The sequence below is a fragment of the Equus caballus genome, chromosome 1 (genome assembly GCF_041296265.1).
Source record: "Equus caballus isolate H_3958 breed thoroughbred chromosome 1, TB-T2T, whole genome shotgun sequence".
Classification (NCBI taxonomy): Eukaryota; Metazoa; Chordata; class Mammalia; order Perissodactyla; family Equidae; genus Equus; species Equus caballus.
In genome coordinates, this window is record NC_091684.1 from 170,663,478 (window position 1) to 170,684,592 (window position 21,115).

General features: G+C 44.8%; 7 non-coding genes across 7 annotated transcripts; 3 read left to right on the forward strand and 4 right to left on the reverse strand.

The window, feature by feature from the left end:
* The first annotated feature begins 110 nt into the window (after positions 1 to 110).
* On the forward strand, positions 111 to 192 carry TRNAL-AAG (transfer RNA leucine (anticodon AAG)). The gene has a single exon. It is a non-coding gene; the product is annotated as a tRNA-Leu (tRNA).
* Positions 193 to 3,618: 3,426 nt separating this feature from the next.
* Positions 3,619 to 3,690, reverse strand: TRNAP-AGG (transfer RNA proline (anticodon AGG)). Its single transcript has one exon. It is a non-coding gene; the product is annotated as a tRNA-Pro (tRNA).
* A 306-nt stretch (positions 3,691 to 3,996) lies between these two features.
* Positions 3,997 to 4,069, reverse strand: TRNAT-UGU (transfer RNA threonine (anticodon UGU)). The gene has a single exon. It is a non-coding gene; the product is annotated as a tRNA-Thr (tRNA).
* Positions 4,070 to 11,066: 6,997 nt separating this feature from the next.
* Positions 11,067 to 11,148, forward strand: TRNAL-UAG (transfer RNA leucine (anticodon UAG)). Its single transcript has one exon. It is a non-coding gene; the product is annotated as a tRNA-Leu (tRNA).
* A 4,328-nt stretch (positions 11,149 to 15,476) lies between these two features.
* Positions 15,477 to 15,567, reverse strand: TRNAY-GUA (transfer RNA tyrosine (anticodon GUA)). The gene is given in 2 exon segments: positions 15,477 to 15,512; positions 15,531 to 15,567. It is a non-coding gene; the product is annotated as a tRNA-Tyr (tRNA).
* A 687-nt stretch (positions 15,568 to 16,254) lies between these two features.
* Positions 16,255 to 16,327, reverse strand: TRNAT-UGU (transfer RNA threonine (anticodon UGU)). Its single transcript has one exon. It is a non-coding gene; the product is annotated as a tRNA-Thr (tRNA).
* Positions 16,328 to 17,902: 1,575 nt separating this feature from the next.
* On the forward strand, positions 17,903 to 17,974 carry TRNAP-UGG (transfer RNA proline (anticodon UGG)). Its single transcript has one exon. It is a non-coding gene; the product is annotated as a tRNA-Pro (tRNA).
* Positions 17,975 to 21,115: the final 3,141 nt, after the last annotated feature.

Consider the following 21,115-nt stretch of genomic DNA (forward strand, 5'->3'; position numbering starts at 1 on the left):
AAGAGAGATACAACGAACCCAATAAAACTACAAATATATCAGCTATGGGGTGAGGAGAGGAGGGGAAGAGAATGAAGGGTACAGATGTGCTTAGGTGTATAACCAGAGCGGGTAGCGTGGCCGAGCGGTCTAAGGCGCTGGATTAAGGCTCCAGTCTCTTCGGGGGCGTGGGTTCGAATCCCACCGCTGCCATCTGCTTTTTGAAACCGTGTGTATCCGACAGTTAAGATTGCCCTGCTGCTGCCACGTTAAATCACTGCGTCTCTTCATCTTCCTTTCGCGCCCAACCGCTAGAGAATCTGGGATATGCTGTTTGGCGACTTCTCATATTTTTAAGTCCCATAATTCAAAGTTTTTCTTAATGAAAGACAATAACACCATCGCAAGATCGTAATAATGCCTTTGAATCCATGGTTTCCCAAAGGTAAAGGGCTAGGACTTTCATTTCATAAACCTATAAGGTTTGCTTTGCCTTTCTTCACTCTGCCAAAGAGCCTATTTTGAGGACTTGTCACATGAGTGTCACTGTTCTACTGCTGAGGAATACAGAAAAAATGAATAAAACACAATGCCTGCCCACACGGGATGCTCACAGACCAAACTGGAAAAGTAAGCCGCACATTACAAAGTGATCTTGAAACATCCTGAGACATCATCAAGCAGAAAATAAACGCAGTATAAGGAAGGGAGAACAGTGATGTGGGGAGGATGATGAAGGGACGGTGGACTCTGCTGGTAGAATATCAGAGTTCCAGTTCTCACATTACTAGCTGTGTGGCCTTAGGCAAGTTGCTTATCTTCTCTGTACCTCAATTTCCTCATGTGTAAAATGGAGGTAATAATAGAATACACCTCATGGAAGTATTATGAAAATTAATTCATATATGTAAGGTGTTTAGTACACAGTCTGGCAGTCAAAATATGTTAAGTGTTTTCACTACTTAAATATATAGTTTGCCACATTTAAGACCAGAGGACCTACCCTTTCTTTTCTCCCTTCTGGGTTGAAATTCCACTGGAGATTAGGTCATAAGAGATCAAACATAGCCTACAGAAAGCTACAGTAAATACATATATGTGTGTGTGTAAGTGTGTGTGTGTGCACAAGCATGTGTGTGAAAGTCCTGCCATTATCAATATAAATATTTCTAATTCTGGTGCCCATAGGTAAGCAGTCCAGTAGCCTGAATTGGCTGCTTGGGCCAAAGTAGAGCGATGAAGATCAATTAAGTCTTTCCATTTGTAATGTAAACCCCTTGCCATAGCTTTTTCCTTTGGGAAGATTCCAATCTGAGCCTCCAGAAGCCAGAAATAAATACTGTTTAATTGTGGCTACTGGAGACCAGCAGGTGTGCCCAGGAATATGGTAACATTCCTTCCTTCCTTCATTCATTCATTCATCACCTACCACATATCATACACAGTGCTAACTGCTGAAGATACAGCAGCAAGCATAACACAATCTTTGGCCTTCTGGAGCTTATACACTAATAGGAGAAAAAAAGAAAGAAAGAAGCATATTTAATCGTGTCAAGTAGTGATAGGTACTGTGAAGAAAAAGTAGTTTGGGAATAGTGGCAACTGAGGGCTACTGTGGAAAGGTTGGTCAAGTAAGATGTCTCTAAAGAGGTGACATTTGAACACAGAAGGAATGAGAGAGGAAGTTATACAAATATCCAAGGACATAATATTCCAGGAAGAGGAAACAGCAAGTGAAAGTTCCAGAACAGGAAACAGGTCCATGTATTTGAGGAACAGTAAGAAGGCCAACGTAGCCAGAATCAAATGAGTGAGAAGGAGGAGGGGGCAGGAGCTGGGATCAGAAAGACACTTTCAAGGGCAAGATCATGGATTTCATTCTAAGTGTGAGAAGTTGTTGGATGTTTTTGAACTGAAGAGAATATTATTTTATTTCTATTTTAATAGGATCACTCTGGCTGCCCTCTGGAATAGGGAGTAGACGGAGTAGGAAGATGAGTTAGAAGGCTATTCTGGGAATCCAGGCAAAAGATGAAGGAGAGTTTAGACTCAAGTAATAGCAGTGAATGTGTTGGGAAATGGAAAAGCTAGACCCAACAGGGTTCATTGGTGGACTGGATGTAATGTATGAGGGAAGTGGATGAATGATGGATCTATTTCCTGAGACATGCACGGTGGTGGAAGGGCAGTTGGAAGAGAAGTGGCAGGAGAACAAGAGTACTATTTGAGACGTGCTAAATTTGAGATACCTATAATTTACTCACGTGGGGCAAGCAGGCGACTATATGTACAAACCCAGGTCAAGGTTTGTGAAATAAATTTAAAGACCATCACTGTATGGGTGATATTAAAGCCATGTGATTCGATGGGTGAGTGCAGACAGATAACCAAAAAGGAGGGCAGGAGGCCATTCAAAAATTGAGAGGTCAGGAAAGAAGGAGCCAGCAAAGGAGACTAAAAAGTAGGCTGCTGAAATGAGGGGTGTAGTACCCCTAACCTGCTGAGAAGTAACATGAAGAGAAGTGACCGGTAGATTTGGAACCATCAAAGTCGTTGGTGACCTTGATGACAGCCATTTCAGTGGAATGGTGGAGCCAAAAGCCTGGTTATGATCATAAAAGACTGTAGACACTATGTTTGTATGCTGATGGGAATGAGCATGCACCCTGGGAGAAATAGCCGCTGTGTGTTTTGGAGGCTGTGGAAGGGGATGTTGACTACAGAAATCAAGTCCTTGAGTAGGGGAGAGGGAATGGGATTCATCTAGTGTGAAATGAGAGGAGTTGCCCTTAAATAGAAGAGAAAGGTGGGCCTTGAAACAGGAAAGAAGATAGAATATGAGTGTCAGTGCGGATAAGTTGGCGGATCTGCTGCCACGAAGGGGAAATTTCTAATGGAGTCATTCTTTTCTGTAATAGTTATTCACTCAATAAAGAAAGTTGCTAAGGGTCCACAAAACATTTGCTTTTTCAATTTAGCATTTTAAATCTGCCTTTGGAGTTTTACATTCCCTCATCACTCTATTGCTCCGCTAGAGTGAACAGAATCCATTGCCTACCTCACAGAGACGTTATTTAAAAAAAAAAAAAAGAGAGAGAGAGAGAGAGAGAGTAAGAAGGAGGGAGGGAGAGCAAGAGAAAAACAAAAGAAAGACAATACTATGTGATAACGGGTAAAAACTCTTTTAAAGGATAACACATCACACAATTATAAAATGGTGATTATGTTGGTATGTATCAGCTCCCAGTTCCTCCCGAGAAAAGAAAACACTCCTTACATTTACCACTATTTAAAGTTTCCAAGCAATTTCCCATACGCTGTTGTATTTGACTGAATGGGATCCCTGGAGGTGGGCGAGGAAAGGGAAAGTGTTACCATCTCCGTTTCACAACAGATGGGCTGAGAGGGCAAGAGAATCCTCAGCTCTCCGGCCTGCCCCGCCCGCCTGCCAGCCCTGGGGATAGGGGAAACACTTTGTCAGACAGACTTCAAAGATAACTTACTTAGGGCTGTGTGTACATTGCTATTTCACATCTTTAAGGAGGCTTTCATTGCAACTTTTCAAAGCAGACTAGAGAAAACAAAATGTAGTAACAGAAATACTCTAAACACGTTATTAGAGGTATAAAAAAAAAAAAAGGGCTCGTCCGGGATTTGAACCCGGGACCTCTCGCACCCTAAGCGAGAATCATACCCCTAGACCAACGAGCCACGCTCAAAACATTTTATAATTTTGCCTCAAGGCTCATTCACGTCACTTGGCGTTTCCTGAAAACTTGTGCGTTTGAGTGCCTTCTGTTGGCAGGAATGCGTGTTCTTGTTTACCAAGCAAACGTAAGCCTCACGCCGAAAGAGTCATTTATCAGTGGCTCTGGTGGATCCAGACCTGGAGAGCAGCAAGGGAAGTATATCTGGATTGCCTAAACGTCTTCCTCGGTGCTATTGAGGATAAGGGACATCTGTCGAGCACAGCTGGCGTTGAAGCCCTCGTCTGGAAGGAAAAAAAGAGAGAGCAGAAGGCCCCAGCGAGATTTGAACTCGCGACCCCTGGTTTACAAGACCAGTGCTCTAACCCCTGAGCTATGGAGCCCTCGCCTGTAAAGCTTTGCTCTGCCTCTCACCTTACAGATACACAGAGTAAACCTAGCATCTCGAAGTATTAAATGAGATCTTGATGCGAGCAAAAATCCAGGATCCTCTCCTACAAAAATGAAATCTTTCCAACTCTTGTCAACCATTCGAAAAGACTCCTGTTTGAAGAGAGCCACTCCCAGACGGTCTTCTCGTCCCTCATCTTGACACTCTGCTGAGACAGGGCCTCTGGTGCCCAGAAGGGGTGCAGACATAAGAATTCCAGATATTTGGGTACAACAGGAGACCCACCTGAGAAACAAGAGGCGCATGCAGAGGGTGTCTGATGGGTAGGGAGATTACAGGGCACCCCTTTCACTTAACACGGTGGTAAAATCCAGGGAAGAAGATAAGAAATTTACCACGGTTTTGTCCTTTCTGAATCCAGAGCCCCAAACCCTTAAGTTTGCTTTTTTGAAATTAATGCCTCTCTCTCAAAGGTCCAGGGGTGGAAGCAAGCAGGGAAAAGGGGCGTTGGAGAGGAAGAGTTTAATCCTTCTTTAAGGACATATGCAGATTTTCAGATTTTTTGGTATGAAAATAACACAATTTTTTAAAGAGTTCTGTTTTCACTTTTTAGAAACCTTGTTTATATAAGCTAGTAAGCAGGAACTAACCATTTATTTGACCAAGAATAATCTTGAACTTATTTCTTACTGCAAATACAGTCATAGATGAAAACATTGGGAAAAAACACTGATTCATGCAATCCCAAGAAGACGTGAACCAATTCTGCTTAGACCCTCCTGCCACAGGCTTGCTCTTGCACCATTTTTTTGATTTCATTTGTCTAAGATCGTAAAGTTTGTAAGAAACCTATAAGCTTACAGTTCATTATGTCCTTTCATTTTCATTGCGTAAATGTAAAAACATGGTGCCACAGACCTTACAAATTTTTAAAGAAGAGAAATCTCTATTTAGATAGACAAAGTAAAGCATTTATGGCAAATATTTTTGGTTCAGGGATGCATAATGGAGAGGCCTCACAATGTTGTCCTAAGGTGAGATGAACATGTACAACTCTCCATGGCAAAGAAAGTAATAACATCTTCCATAGCTTGACAAAAGCGACTCCTCTCAATACTCTCTTGGTGATCAACCTTCAGTCTTTCTACACCAAACAGTCTCCTTCACGTCCCCAAGAGAACTACAAGACTTTGTGTGTTAACTGGCTCCTCTGCCTCCAAGAATTACCAGTCTGCTCTCTATACCCATTTGCCTACACGAGGCATTTCAGTGGAAGGAACCTCCAAGGTGATCAGCATGGTAATCTCTTTGGACTAAAGACAGGCATCAGAATCTTCATCGTGGTTAGAAAACACCTGGGATGATTATTGAACCTTGCAGAGTGAAGTGTCCTTGTTTTGCAAATGAGGGTTCATTATTATCATCATTGTTATTACCATCTTTATTATTATTATTATCAGAGAGACTGGCCTTTAGTCAAACTGCTAAACAGTCAAAACTGTGCCTCCAGCAGATTTCTCATCCATTCCCCACTTGCTGTTTCTCCTCCTCTCTTTATTTGTTATTCTCCAGTGGTATTCTTGGCTCCTCTTACCTTTTCCTACAATCTGTTCTCTCATCCTCACCCTGTAACAATTCAGCAAGCTCACTTCTATTCCCTATATGGATTGTTTTTTTCTCTTTTAACTACAGAATGCTTGTATTGCATCTAAAAGGAATTTAAAAGCTTCAAAGGAGCATTCCAAGAAGAGAAGCCATGGCAACAACCATGGGCCTGATGATTTTTGTCTCTCCTAGACATAGGTTGGCTGCGGGGGCAGAGTGCTCACTACTCTATCAGGACTAATAAACCTTTGACCAATAGACCCTATCTGCATTCAGCCTATCTCCTACCCCTGAAGGTTGTCCCAGGACCTCACATAGTCTCTCTCATTCTTCCAGCCACTCACTGCCTATGGCTCACTTTGGTTGGCCTGTCTGACTCCTGGAGGTTCCAAGAGCCTATCCACCAGTTTATTAGACCCAGAAAGCAACATCAAAAATGGACATGTTCCAGAGTGCTCTGACTCATCCTGTTCTCAGGAACAACCTGACCCCTAGTATGCATCTTAGGAGTATTTTTAATTGTTTGCTGCTCATTTGTCTTCATTTCTTCCCTTTTCCCTCAACTTTTTATTGTACAAAATTTTTATCCTAGTGTTGAAATAAACAAAGACCAACTAAATGAGAACAAGCAAAAGCTATTTATGCAGAGCTGGCTGTAACAAGGGAGTCAGCAGCCATCATCTCTTGAGTTTTGGTAAAAACTCAAAGCCAGACAGAGGAGTAGGAAAGCTTTATAGTAAAAAAAGGAGAATGCTTGAGGTGTGCCTTGATTTGAGGCTGTTGGCTTGGGGAAGCTGTAGGCAGTCTCACTAGGAGCTGGGCATCCCATGTGATAGGTTAGGGGTGCATAATTGGCTTTCTCTGGTTGGTTCTAAGTTGGAAACAGGAATAAATATTAGGAAAGCTCAGTTACTAACCAAATCCTGGCCATTTGGGGCTGATTATTACAGGGGTTATTAGTAGAGATAGTGGTCTGAGTTCTTGTAAGTCTGACTTGTAGATAGTAGGCTGTTTTGGTTTCCTGAGCTGGTTACTACAGATGATGGGTTGGTTTCCTGAGCTGGTTGCTGCAATCTGCAGGTCAGAGTTCTGTTGTTATATACGGTCTGGCCATTGTCCATTTATATATTAAGCCTCTCACTAGAGAAAAGTTGAAAAAAAACCATACAATAATACCTATATATCCCTTGGCTAGAATCACCAATTATTAATATTTGCCACATTTACTATTTGGGTTGCCACCTAACCATAGTGTGTGTGTGTGTGTGCGTGTGCATGCACGCACACGTATTCATTCTTCTAGGTTTATATCGTATGTATTACAAGAGGAGAAGATATTTTCTTTTACTCAACTGCAAGCTCCCAACAAGCAGGGATAATAACCTCATTTATTTTCTACACCTCCCCAAATCTGACCAAATGGTGAGCACAGATTTATTTGATGGATGTGAAATGGGTTGTGTGCAACCATGAAGAGCCAAAGGGAGATCTTATTTCTCAGTCCCAAAAGCCTCCTGGCAGATGCTCCCCACTAGCCTAACCCCTAGTGCCTAAATCCATTATAAACACTCTTGTGAGTTCACTGAGGGGCTGACCACAATTTGAGCACTTGGTGTTTTGCGGAACTGGAGTCAGGGCCTGGGAAAGGCAGGCCAGAGAAATCAAGTGAGAAATTCAACTGTACATCAGTCTTGATCTTGTTAAACCCAAAGCAGCCAGATTATTTACTTTTATGGGGACTGAGTGGAATTGGGAAGGATGATATCAATACCAGCAGGATGAACAGAAACAAATAATAAGGAATGTCTCACATCCTTCCCTTTTCCATTCCTGCTGGCCATGACCTAGTTCAGGGATGCATTTCTTTTCACCTGAAGCTAGAAGAGGCCATCAGTCTGGTAAGATTGCTCCATGAAGTCCCTTTGTCCCACCTCTTCCATAAAATCCAGTGAACATTGGAAGGACAAATACAAATTAAAAATAAGAGGCTTAATTTTTCCTGTTGAAAATAAGGAAAGAGATTTCCCTCCCATCTTTTTTTCTTTGAACATTTATTGTAGAAAACTTGTCAGTGTAAGTACATCACAGTACTTTGCGTAACTGTGATGATCAATGTGATAATCATATGAGACCACATAGAAGCTAAATATTTAAGTAGGGGCTGAATAAATGCTGAAAGGACTATCTGATACATCCATCAAAAGGAGCATATTATTTACTAGGATTTAATTTTCAGCAGGATTTTTATAGCACATGCAGAAGGGGGCCTCAGGCCAATACCTGATTGGCTCTCTGCTGGAGCTGGGGACAGAGCTTTACATTGCAATGTAGCAGTACAAATCTTTTGCTGATCCAGAAAGATTCTGGAGGGAACTTTCAAATGCCCTAAATTGAGCATAGAACATTAGATACATAGATTTGATACACAGATTAGAACATAGAGTACTTCTCAAAATTCCCTAACCTGTGAGGAGCTTGTTAAAATTTGGATTCAATAGGCCTGAGATTCTGCCTTTCTACTGTTACCAAGAGATGCTGATGCTGCTAGCCCCTGGACCACACTTTGAGTGTCAATGCCTTGAAGTAAATTTCTTGCTTGTATATAAATTTTCATCATCTGGGCTATTAATAAGATATGGACAGCAGGAAATTCAAGGTTAAATTCTCCAGCAATATTGCAGAATGCTAGAGCCTAGAATACTAACATTCTGCACGGAAGACTAAAGAATAGCCACGTGTCAGACAAACACATTGCATTCCTGTATCCAGCATTTTCCCCAAGGGTTTCTTATCTATTTGCTTCAGATACTGGACAATGGGTGCAGCAAACTTGGCATTCCATTAGGACACCTGGTTTGTGAGTCCCTGGGCACTTCTTGTTTGAACTATGCAATCCAACACAGGATCCACTTCTTGGGGGGAATAGAGCAAGGCTCCTCCTTGCACTGAAGGATCCAGTGAATTCAAGGCAGGCAATGAGCGCTCAGGCAACATCCAGTGATTTTGAATAGGGGAAGCCATGCACACTGGTTAGTAAAGGAACTTCACTTACTCAGGGACATGAGTCCCTGAGTCTTTCCTGATAAGAAAGTGCTTTGAAGTCTGTCTGTTTAGGGAACCTGAACACGTGACATCCCAGGATCAAAGGGAACTCTGCTGTAATGACAACAGTTCTTTCCTGTTGACTGGCTCCTTTTATTTCTTAATAAAGCGCTAAAAATGATGAAGAAGGGCTCAGGGCACTTCTATCTTATGAGAATCTCCATATTTTTTAAAAAGAAGTCAAAATATAGTTACTGAAACTGCAGTTTATTTAAATGTGTATGTTTACCAAATGAGCACTAACACACAGAGACAAATGTGACCATATAATCTCATTTGGAGGTCTCATCAAAAGCCTCATATTGAGGTTTCCCCTGACCTATCCATCTACTGTGAGTCTCTTGTCTGGCTCAGTATGGGGCATCATAGTTCAATAGGTATTCTAAATATTTGTTCTCTCCCCTCTACCCGCTCCCCACATCCTTTCAAATGATAAAGACCCCCGGGCCCTTTTCTCCCTTTCAAATTGGTGCTTCCTCATCTCACACACTAAGATGGTTGCACATGATTTGTAGGTTCCCTCCAACCTAAGATCAACATCAGTCTTTCCACTGCTGTGGACTGTGACAAAGACTTGCGTGAAGTGCTGAAGACAGTAAGCTCACACTCGCTTTTTTTCCGAGGATGCTGAAAAAGCGTGAAAATATAAAGTGAAATTTCTTAGAAGCCATAGACTTCAGCCAAAGGGGCCGCAACAGTGGTTTGAATCCCTCCTCCTCCAGTGATGTAGGCATAGAAGCTACACGTTGAACCCTTCCGCTAGACTCGGTGGTACCTACACTGGCCCTCGCTCCTGGCCACCTCCAAGTGCGCCTGACTCCAGTAGCTTCTGGAGAGAAAGAGAACTTGACTGGAGCCAACGAGCGGACACCCGGCTCCCCCCAGGGAGCTCAGATTGCCCGTGAGCTGGGACTGGAGGAAGGAGACCACAGGGCGAAAAGGAGTGACCAAAAGACGCACAACACGGCGTAGGAGAGGCGTTGTGTGTCTTGGTGGTGGGGGTCGGGGGACCCGACCCAGGGGGCGGCGGGGACTGGCGGGATGGGGTGCGAATGGGGTGTCCAAGAAGAGCCTGCCTCCGGCCTCGGACCCTCTGGGCCCCTCCCTCCGCCAGCCCCAGGCTTCTCCTGTCCTCAGTCCCACGTTCATCCGGAGCTCCCCAAGCCCTTTTTCCAGGCAGCTTTTCTAGAACTTCTTTTATGTTCATTGCCCTACCGCTGGCAGCGATGACTCGGATCTAGCAGGACCTTCGCCTCGTGAAGATCCAGTGAATAACAACTTTGTCTCTCTCTACGCACCCCGACCCCGGCAGCTCAGGCCCCCGGTGCCTGGGGAAGGCCCTCGGAGAGCCCCTGGACAAGGGGAGGCAAGAGGGGGTGTGGTTTTTTAAATGATCGAGGCGGGGAGGAGGGGGCACCTGAAGTTAGGAAGCTTTAATTAGACTCCTAGGAGAATTTCTGGATCCAGAGACCCAGGCATGGCCAATGAGAAGAACATAAACCTATAATCCAGGGCTTTGCGCCCAGTAGAGTTCACTGACAGGTACGAGATCCCATTTTGGGTGGGGGAGACCGCAGCTACCACTTCTGAAACTTTTTCCTGACTTTCTGTCTACTCCTTTCGAAAGAAACGGTATGGAGCTTGTGGCGCCGGGAGCCACCCTTTCTGGGCTGGGGGTGCTCTCGGAACGCAGCCTCCCTCTGGAGTCCCTCTGGTCCCTATATAGGGGAAATGGTTCAGGGGCTACAACAGTGCTGTAGTTACTGACCAGGAGGCCGGCAATTAGACCCAACCTCCCCATTCTGATCGACCCCGCAGGAGGAGGCGACGAGGAGTCTCCTTGGAACACGGTGACAGGCTTGCCAGATCTGTGAAGGAAAGGGCACTTCCTATTGGATCTGAACTCGGACCCCGTTCGCACTGTGAATGAGATTGGCAGCCATAGACCAACGCCCCCAGCAAGGAGCTCCTCGTTCAGTCTTCTCTAAGCACTTGCGATAAGTCGCCAGTGGGATTTTTTTTCTTTTTGCATGTTATTGACTTACATTAAAGAAAACGTAGTCGTTTTCCAAGGACGTTCACTTTAATAATCATTGACAACCTTTTAGCTCGCTTCCCAGGCGTGTGAGAATGCGATGATTCCTCCTCGTCCCGGGTTTGTTCACATCCGTAGAGACGAATGGATACGCTCCGGGGAACCCCACTAACGGTAAAGAAAAGTCACAATTTTGAGTCGGTGCGCTGGGGTAAACTCAGAAATGAGAGGACGACTTCTCACACGCGGTAGTGTGGCCGAGCGGTCTAAGGCGCTGGATTTAGGCTCCAGTCTCTTCGGGGGCGTGGGTTCGAATCCCACCACTGCCAACGGTGTGTTTTAGTCCAGCTTCAAACCCAAAGTACTCCGGTCCTCTTTAGAAAAGGAGTTTTAAGGCATGTGTGTAGAGAACATTCGAATTCTTTCCGATCACCGCACATCAGTTCTTCTGTGATTTCTCTACAAGTTGGAAAGTAAACCACGTCAGTCTTAAAGTTCTTCACTCTCCTCCTGGCGCTCCTTGCCCAGGCTTGCTGTTTGCAGTTAACTTGCCCTATGTTCCAGCTTTTGCAGAGCTTTTGTGTTACCGCAATGGGGAATGCTTTCCGTCCTCCTGTTCTAAAACTCTCGCTCACACTGAATCATTTCATGATGTGGTTTAGGCATACTCTGGTCAAGAAGGCTTCCCAGAAACTGCTCCGGGGCCATCAGCCTGCTGCGGACCGTGGTTTAGGAGCTGCAGCTCTGTGCTCGCGGAATAACCTACACAGACCGGATTTTGGTTTTAATCACATTACTTTTGTAACTGAATATGGTGAAGGAATGAGTGAATGAATGAATGAATGAATGAATCCAGAAACCAACACTGGGCTTCAAGCACTCATTCAATCATCATTGCCTCATGGGGGTGGGATGGGGCAGGTAAATAGTTATTTTGAATTTGATTTTGCAGGTGGGTTTGTGATTTCAAAACACTTCAGAGCTGATTCTTGACTGATTCTGTGCAAGGGGCCCCGGGGGGTGTGCTGTGAATGTTGTTGGATTAGCCACTCCCCTGTCCCATCCAAGCGAATCTACTTATCTTAGAGACTGTCCAGGTCTCTACATCACCCAACTACAATACCCCTGCAGAACTTAACTCAGTGTGTTGACGAGGAGTGGGGCACTCTCAGGGTCTGTTTAGTGGGTCCTCTCAGAAGGGTTGTCCCACTGCTTTTCCAGCCCTTCCAGCCTCTGCTGTTTACTCTAGTACTCATGGATTTGGCCAGGCAGCTCCCTCAAGGAGGCAGAGAATGTCCCTGCAGTGTCATGAGGAATGCATGAAAGAACCGGAGCACAGAAATAGGACTCTGTGCAAGAACCAAGGGCTTGGGATTTTTCATGCCACTCTTTGATTCTGCCTTCCATTTTATGTCTTCCCCCCTTCCTCATTCAAAATCCACTTCTGTGTCCTCTCAGGGCCCCTCCGGTTTCACTTGGATGACTCCTCCAGACGAGTTCGCTTCCTTTTCATCTGCCTCTCACCAAGAAATTGTTTGAGCCCTTGAGGTCTTCACACAAGAGGCCATACCTCCCTAAGAAATTGAGAGATCAGGCTTGCTTTGCTCCCAGTGGTTTTTTGGGGGGGAGGGTGTAAGGAGCCTCTATACTTGTGGATAAACTGGACATTGCTGATACTTCTATAAAATTCCCTCTTTGTATTATTCCCCTATCACTGTCCTTTTCTTCACAGGGCAATCGTTCTGTCTTCTTCAATGTTTGCTTTTCCTTTTTCCTGAAATTTGACTCTGTGCATTACCCCAAGATTCATTTAACTTTTGTATTTCCATTCATCTCCCCCTAATGACTCCCAGAAACCTAATCTCTGTAGTTGTATATTTTCAGCTGCCCAGAGAATGGCTCCTGTTAGGCCATCATCTCCATTCAAAAGAGAGTTAGCCTGAAATCCTCTCCCTCCCGTCTCCCACTCAGCTCCTCCCCAATCAGACCCTTTTCTAGCGTTCTCCACATCACCAATGACACTAGCATTTCCCAGGTTCTCTAGAGCTCCAACTTGGAGTGTTTTCATTTGTATTGTTTTACTCCTTTGCCTCATTTGTGTGTAGCACCCTCACTGGCCCTTAGTTCTAGTCAATTCCACCTCCTTGTTGATGGAATGATGCTTGCTTCTGTCACCATTCACTCAAGCCACTCACCACTCCCTGCCCTTTGTCTGCCCCCATCACCTCTGCTGCCACCAGACTGTTCCTGAACCCCATCCTTCCCTCTGTCCCCTTGTCATCCCTCCTCTTGTTCCTCTAGACATCCTCTGCTACTCCTCCATCCACACTCTGTCACTCCTGCCACATCCTCTCCCCTATTCTTCTCTGGCACTCTTCCTGCCACCCCTCCTGACACATCTGCCACTCTTACCAACTTTCGTCATTCCACTACACACTCATACCTAAAATATGCCTCACCCACTTAATCAATATTTCTGTCAAATTCTAGCTCAAAACTCAACTTAAGAAAGCTCTCTCTGGTTGTCCTTCACCTCCATTCTGATCACTCCATTTCATTGTCCTGAATGTGCTCCGATATTATTCTGCAAATGTTTACTAGTAGTATCACTATTTGTAGTATCACTAGTAGCATCACTAGCAATACTAGTAGTATCACTAGTAGTATCACTATTCACTAGTAGTATCACTATACCAACACAATCAACAGCATTATATATTTTGTGACTTCAACTAAACTGTGAATTACTAAGTCACTGGATTTTTTTAAATTAATTTTTTTAGATCAGTGCTATGGGCTGAATTTTTATGTGTCCCCCTCTCCCTTAAGATTCATATGTTGAAGCCCTAATCCTCAATGTGATAGTATTTGGAGGTGGGGCCTCTGGGAAGTAATTAGGTCATGAGGGTGGAGGCCTCATAAATGGGATTACAGCCCTTTAAGAAGAGGCAGGAGAGAGATGACTTCTCTCTCGGCCATGTGAGGATACAGAGAGAAGGCAGCTGTCTACAAGCCAGGAAGGTGACTGTCTACAAGCAGAGCAGGTCCTCATCAGACACCACATCTGCTGGCATCTTGATCTTGAACTTCTCAGCCTCCAGACAGTGAGCAATAAATGTTAGGTTTAAGCCACCAAGTCTACAGTATTTTTGTTCTAGCTTCCTGAACTGACTAAGACAAGAAGTTATACGTGTATAGCAAAATTGAGTGAAAAGTACACACAGAGAGTTCCTACATACCCTCTTTCCTCCCCCCATTCCCCACAGGATCCCTAACATCAACATCCGGCAGTAGTGGATACATTTGTTACCATGAATGAACCAATGTTGATACATCATTATCAACTAAAGTCTGTAGTTTACATTAGGGTTTACTCTTTGTGTCATACATTCTGTGGGTTTTGACAAAAGTGTAATGACATATATCCACCATTACGATGTCATACAGGATGGTTTCCCTGCCTAAAAATTCTCCATGCTCTGCCAATACACCCCTCTAACTCCTGGCAACTTCTAAGCTTTTTACTGTCTCCATAGTTTTGCCTTTTTCAGAATGCCATGTATTTGGAATCATACAGTAGGTAACCTTTTCAGATTGGCTTCTTTCACTTAGTAATATGCATTTAAAGTTCCTCCATATCATTTCATGGCTTGATAGCTCATTTCTTCTTAGTGCTAAATAATATTGCATTGTATGGATATACCACAGTTTATTTATCTATTCACCTATTGAAGGACATCTTTATTGCTTCCAAGTTTTGGCAATTATAAATAAAGCTTCCATAAACATTTGCAGGCAGGTTTTCGTGTAGACATAAGTTTTCAGCTCATTTGGGTAAGTGCCTAGGAACCTGATTCTTGGATTGCATGGTAAGTGATTTAGTTTTGTAGGAAACTGCCAAACTGTCTTCCATAGTGGCACAGAGTCTTTTTAAACTTCATTTTGTATTATTAAACCACTTTTTTTAAAAAAAATGTAATGCATACACATGGCATATTTTGAAAAACATATGTAAAAGTATAAATAATACAAATCTCCCACAGATGAACATATTTTGGCTTATTTCCTTTTTTAATATATGAATGATAAACTCCTAGAAGTAGAAATAGAATACTTGATCAAACACGTTTTCTAAGTTTCCTGATTTACAACGCCCAACTGTCCTCCAAAAAATAGTCACGTTCTACAAGAATTAGTATTTCTTTCTTATGAATGAAGGAACATTTCCATACATATTTAGCCTTTGGCATTGCTGATTGTTTGTTTACATCCTTTCAAAAAAAAACAGCCTTTCTACAGTATTTCTCCTTGAACCCTGAAATGCCTAGTGTAAATTATTCACGGTACTGAAAAAGTGTAGGGGAGGTGGGGTTGAGGAATGTTGTTCAATATTCAGTCAACTCTAGCTGGTCTTAAAGATTAGAAGATAATTCAGATCTAAAATGAAAGCCGTTAATTCACATCTCCTGAGTAAATCGAACCACAAGTACTGCACGATCACAAAGAGGACATGTAAAATTAAGTTTCGTGGTCGGCAAAAAGCTGTTCTCTTGTTACCTGAAAATAGAATTAAAATAAATGTTTCATAGTCGTTGGATTAGGAGGATAGAACCTTCTGGAAGTTGAGTAGGGGGACTTCAGCAAAACTCCGATCACCTCCTTCGAGCCGGAATCGAACCAGCGACCTAAGGATGACAGCAGTCAAGTACCTCTACAGTCCTCCGCTCTACCAGCTGAGCTATCGAAGGGCGCAATGCCTTGGACTTAGCGTACATTTTTGTGTAAATAGTAACAGCTAGTGAGAGGCCTGTCTTCTCTGTATTTGAGGTTCGGACTCAGACTGGAGGTCGAGAAGTCTCCAGAGAGTCGAATCTACAGGAAACCGAATCCCGCAGCGCCCTGGGCCAGCAGGACGCAGAGTCTGAGTCCAAGGAATTGAGGATGGAAGCAGAACAAAAGCCTGGATTGGGGTGTATCTGCGTAGCTTCTGGACTGGGCTGCCCCAGAATAATCTGCGAACCAGGTCTCGCTCCAGGAACGCGGGAAAAACTGTTGGCCAGGCAAGCCTCAAGCGGGGCAGTGCGCTGGGCTTCACGATCCCGTGGCCTCCGGGGGTCATGGCTATCAGTGGGCCCAGGCAAATTTTCTCTCTGCAGCCAACATGGAGGTGTGGACTCCACCAATCCGAGGAGTTTTCTCGCAGAGACCTGAGTAATCTAGTTTCTCCCCTATTTACTGAAGGGTACAAGCACCTAGCTTTCTTCCCGGGACCATCAGAAGCCACGATTCTATGATATTTCGTCCCAAATCTATAGGATCTGATTTTCCCTTAAAAACCACACAGTTTTCCTTTCTTCGACAAGTGTGTTTCCACAATGGACAAAAATGGAGAACACCCTTCTTTGTGTAAAGTGGGGAAAAACCACTGCCACCTTAGGCTCCAGCGAGATTTGAACTCGCGACCCCTGGTTTACAAGACCAGTGCTCTAACCCCTGAGCTATAGAGCCACCACAACAGGGTATGGCGAACGTCGAATTCCCTCAGTTTAAAAAATCTTCAGTCAAATGACCTTTAAATCTAAATAAAATTTAATAATTTAAAATTAAAAGGAACTTATTTTGAAGGAAATATCTTTTTACGTATGAGAAAGAAACACGTTCTTGACTAGGCCCAAACTGGAATGTGAATCACCGGAAGGACCCAGTGTGCATGTCCCTCACCCTCAGGCCTGACAAGTCTCTGAGTTTGGGCAACACCTGGGATAAAGAAGGGTGGGATGCAGAAGAGAAGAATGCGAGACATGGAATGAGCGTCATTGTCTCCAATCTGCTTGGACTCATAAAACAGTAACTGCTCCAACTCTAGTGGATGAGATGGGGTTGGTTTTTGTTTTGTTTTATAAAGGGAAGCGGCTTTCTCCAAGCGCAGGACATAGCCCTTGGACCCTGAGAATTCGGGCCTGAGAGGGTGAAGGCATCTAGGCCTCCCCCGGGCCTTTCAGATGAGTCGGTCTCGGTCAGTCAGTCTGGGCCTGAGATTCCTCCAGGTTTCCTGAAGCAGAAGCTGGCTAGAAGGGGACTAACCCTTTCCTTGGTCCTTCAACGCTCTTTGCTAGCGACTCGGAGTCTGAGCGGCAGCTCCCTTTTCCTGGGCCTCCGGCCTCTCCTAAATGCCCAACCTGAAGCCGAGAACAAATGTAAAGTGGCGACGCATAGGAGGGCTGGGAGGGGAGCGCTGTTCTTCTCCTTTTCTCTCCTCGGGTCTCAGCCTGCCCAGGAGTCTGGAGCCTAGTCCAGGAGATTGAGCCATTCATTCAGCAGGTATTTGCCGGGTTTCTCCCCTGTGCCAAAGAGTGCTCGTCGCAGGGTAGACAGTAGGACCAAGGCAGACAAGCTAGAGCGCAAGGGCTTCGTTCCTCAAGCAGAAGGGACGGCAGAGTAAGGAGAACGCCTTCCCTTCCCATTCCACTTGCCACCTTCTGGGTAATAAAGAAGCGGGCGAGTGCAGGCTCCCATAGAAGACATTACTGGAAGCGGGCAACTCTTCCCCGATGCGACCTTCTGCGCGCCCTAGAAGGGTGCCTTAAATCTAGACGTATAGTACAAAGTTCATGAAATAAAGCTGGAGGAAAATAGTAAAAACGTGTATGCAGGTATGAGATACCGTACCGAAGGGAGCTAAGACGAGGGTGTAGGATTTGACCTCCGGGGGCTGTAGTATCGAGTTCCTTCGCTGTGGGTCCCGGGGGGTAACATTTGCCTCTTGGTGAAATCGATGGTTCTTATTTTTCTTTGGTCCTCTAACCCCAGGTTGCTTGGGATGGTTCTGATCCTAATCCTAAATACCCGGATTCTCTTAGGATGGTCCAAGACAGACTTGCAGCTCAGCCTGAGTCCCTTACTGAATTTTCCTCTCTCTCAAACCCTGTAGCTCCAGTTCCTCCAAATCCGCACGCTGATGCTCTTGGGGTCTGGAGAAAATCCCTGGGAGGGAGAGAGAAATCAAAAGCACTCCTTAAATATTTTGATGAAACTAACAGCACGAATGAACATTTTCAAAGAGGAAAAGTTCTTGCCAAAGGCGGCTCGTTGGTCTAGTGGTATGATTCTCGCTTTGGGTGCGAGAGGTCCCGGGTTCAAATCCCGGACGAGCCCTGCCTTTTTCTTTCCTTTCAGAGCCAACTGAAGCCAGCACCGCCGACCCTAGGTCCTCTTAGGCTGAAGTCCCTTTCAACCTCGACCTGTATCGGGATCAGCTTGCGAGCAAGTTGGCCACATCTGTCGATTGATTCAGGGACAAAGAATATGCTACCGTGGGACAAGGGCTTCCTTGGAGACCGGGGCCCGTAGTTTGGCTCTGACAGTCTCTTGTCAGGAATAGCTTGCTCGCCAATTCTTACGCCAGCACTTGGCGCGGAAAAAACTAGTGCACTTCTCACTAGGGCATTACGCACGGAAAACAGTGGTATCTGGAGGTGTGTTGGGGTCCCAGTGCGGGGACGGAACACTCTTCCTGAGGCCCTGGTCCACTGCGCTGACCCACCGGGGTGTGGAATCTAGCCCCGGCCCCAGAGCTCCTGCCTGGTTAGCAGCGCGCGGTTGCACTCTCCGTTCCCAAGACTGTCCTTTCCAGGGTCCCAAGTGCGGCGGCAGCCTTCCCAATGCCAAGTTACGTCCCCGGGAACCCTGGGCTTAAAGGGCGCAGATATCCATTTCGTCAAAAGGAGGGCAATTGCATTATTTCCAGGCGTTATTTTCCAAAACGCAATATAACGTAGCGACAGTGGTCCTGCCATTTCTGGTAAGAATCCACCAGACCCTTTAGTGTTCTTTGATTGCTCACCTGAAAAACCAGCGGGTTGCGGCGTGCGGTGTCTAACTGAAAGATTAGAGTGTGGTTGATTCCGGTTTGTAGAAGTTACACAGACTTATGAACTGCTGGAATGAAAAGGCCGTCAAACTCGCTTACTTTCCTGGACTGCTCGTACACGAGGGATTTTTGACGGGATTTCTGTCTGACCCCATGATATTTGTCCTTTCCGAGCTTCTTCTCTTGGAAAAGTTACTCGGCCAGGCAAGAATCAAGAGTTTTGTGATTTGGCGATTGGAGGTTGGGAAGAGAAGGGGAAGAATCTGCCAGGATGCCCTCACTTCCAGGTTGGTTGTCCCGTCAGAAAGGTGATATACGTAGCCTGGGCTTTGATGTGTTTGCTGAACGACTACTGGTGGAGATGTGCAGGAGGGAGCTGGATATAAAGCCCTGGGGTTCAGGTGAAAGATCCAAACTAAAGAAAGGAATTTTAGGAATAAAAAACACAGGGTGGTGGTTAACACTGGTTTAGGTAAGAACCCACAGGGAAGAGCATTCAAAGAAAGAGAAATGATTTAAGTGTAGGCCCTGGAGATCAGCAGTGTTTCAAAAGTTGAGAACGAAAAAGCAATGAGTGAAGGAACCAGAGAAGGAAGCTTCACAGTGGTCACTTGCTCTGATGGCTGATTTGTTACTCAGGGCCTGTTGACAATCTTTACCAGCATTTAAAGCAGAAAGTTTAGGGAAGATGACAGCACTGGATGGGTTGAAGAATGAAGGGAAGGTGTGGACATGTAGGTAAATAATTCTTTTAGGAGCTTGGCTATGAAGTCGAAGATCTCAACAGTATACATGGCTGGCTTGGAGGTCTTGTGGTAGCTCCAGGATTATTTAGTGGGTCTTTCTTTCCCTGCCCTGAAACCTGGGCAAAGGTCCATTGGGTTACCAAGAATATGCCCTTTAGCCTAGGTATGTTCTGACTCCTAAGGGCTTTTATCAGCACAGATGAAAGTGGCACCATTACTCCTTCTATCACCATGGTAAGAGGCAGAAATACCAGCTGGGCTCTAGGACCAAGACAGGGAATGCCACAGCATTTGAGCAAAGGCACAGAAGGGCAAATTAAAAATGAATAGCTCGTGGCCTAAGGAGGGAAGTGAAAGAAGGAAAGCTAGTTCTGAAAAACATAAATAAGTTTAAGATGATCTTAGATGGGAGAGAGGTGGGGGTTTCAAAACCCAAATAAGATCTTTTGACCTTTAAGAAAATCATGTCCATTGGGAACTGGAAAAGGGGCATCAGTCTGAAGATTCAGCAGGTACTGCTTCTCTGTAGTAGCAGGAGTTGGGACTTGCTCCTCTGGGCTCTACCTGAGAGGAACAGCACCAGCTTCCACAGCTACAAGTCTGAGTTCAGTTTATTCCACCACTGATGCTTCTGACAAGCAATTTTGTTGATTCCTGTGGCTGGATGAACCACCAGTTCATCCTGACTTGGGGATGTCAGGGGTCACAGAGAAGATCTGGGCCCTGCAAAACCTTAATGTCTGCCAGAGTCCTTACACTTTTCTGCATTGTCAGATCTTGAAATGTTTGTTATCTGCATGCAGAAAAAATGGGGACCTGAGGGAGACATCCATATGCAAAGTTTCACTAAGTCCTAGTTTTCCTAGAATGAGGATCTTTAAGAGGGTCTTGATTGTGACTAGCTATGGAACTTATCAGCTCCAGGCCCACTCAGGAGATCAGTCAGTAGTCAGGACCTGTACAGTCTAAGCTAGAGCCATTAGACTGTGCCTTCCTCGCCTCCTCAGCAGTAACTGTTGTACTTCTATGCCAATATGGGTCTGTAGTACTCTACACTATTATCAACATGACTCCCCTTGAGTCATGCAAAAGTGGCCCCAGCAAATTACCAGTGAGCATGGCTATTTGACACTTTTTCATCCCTTGTGTCCTTTGTCCCTTCAAAAAACAACAATGTGATGAGATTTTACTACATTCCAAATTATCGGGTACTCTTCTGGATGACACGGAAACAAACTCTGGTATGACCCAGTCTCTGTCTTCAAGGGGTTTGCAAAAAAAAATGGTGAAACGGGAAATGGTACAACTTATTATTTCAGGAGAAAGTATACAGGATTCAGTCAAAGTGCAACCACTGTAAGTGATGAAGAATAAGAGATTTATTGTAGGAATGAGCCCTTACATGATTGTAAGAGCCGATAAGGAAGTCTATGTAAGGCTCTTGCCTCTACAACTAGTGTTGGGCCTGAAGTCTCTATAGCTCAGCAGGATGAGCAGTCAGAAAGACAGATGGACACGAAGAGAGCAAGCGCAAACTGAAACCATGACAAACTGGAATCAAAAGAGCAAACTGGAATCTACGTCTATCTCTCACTGTCTCCAGCTTTGTTAATGTGGGAGACCTACAGGAGAAGCTGGCACCCTTCATCGTGGAACTGCCCATGCACTTGGCCCAGGGGT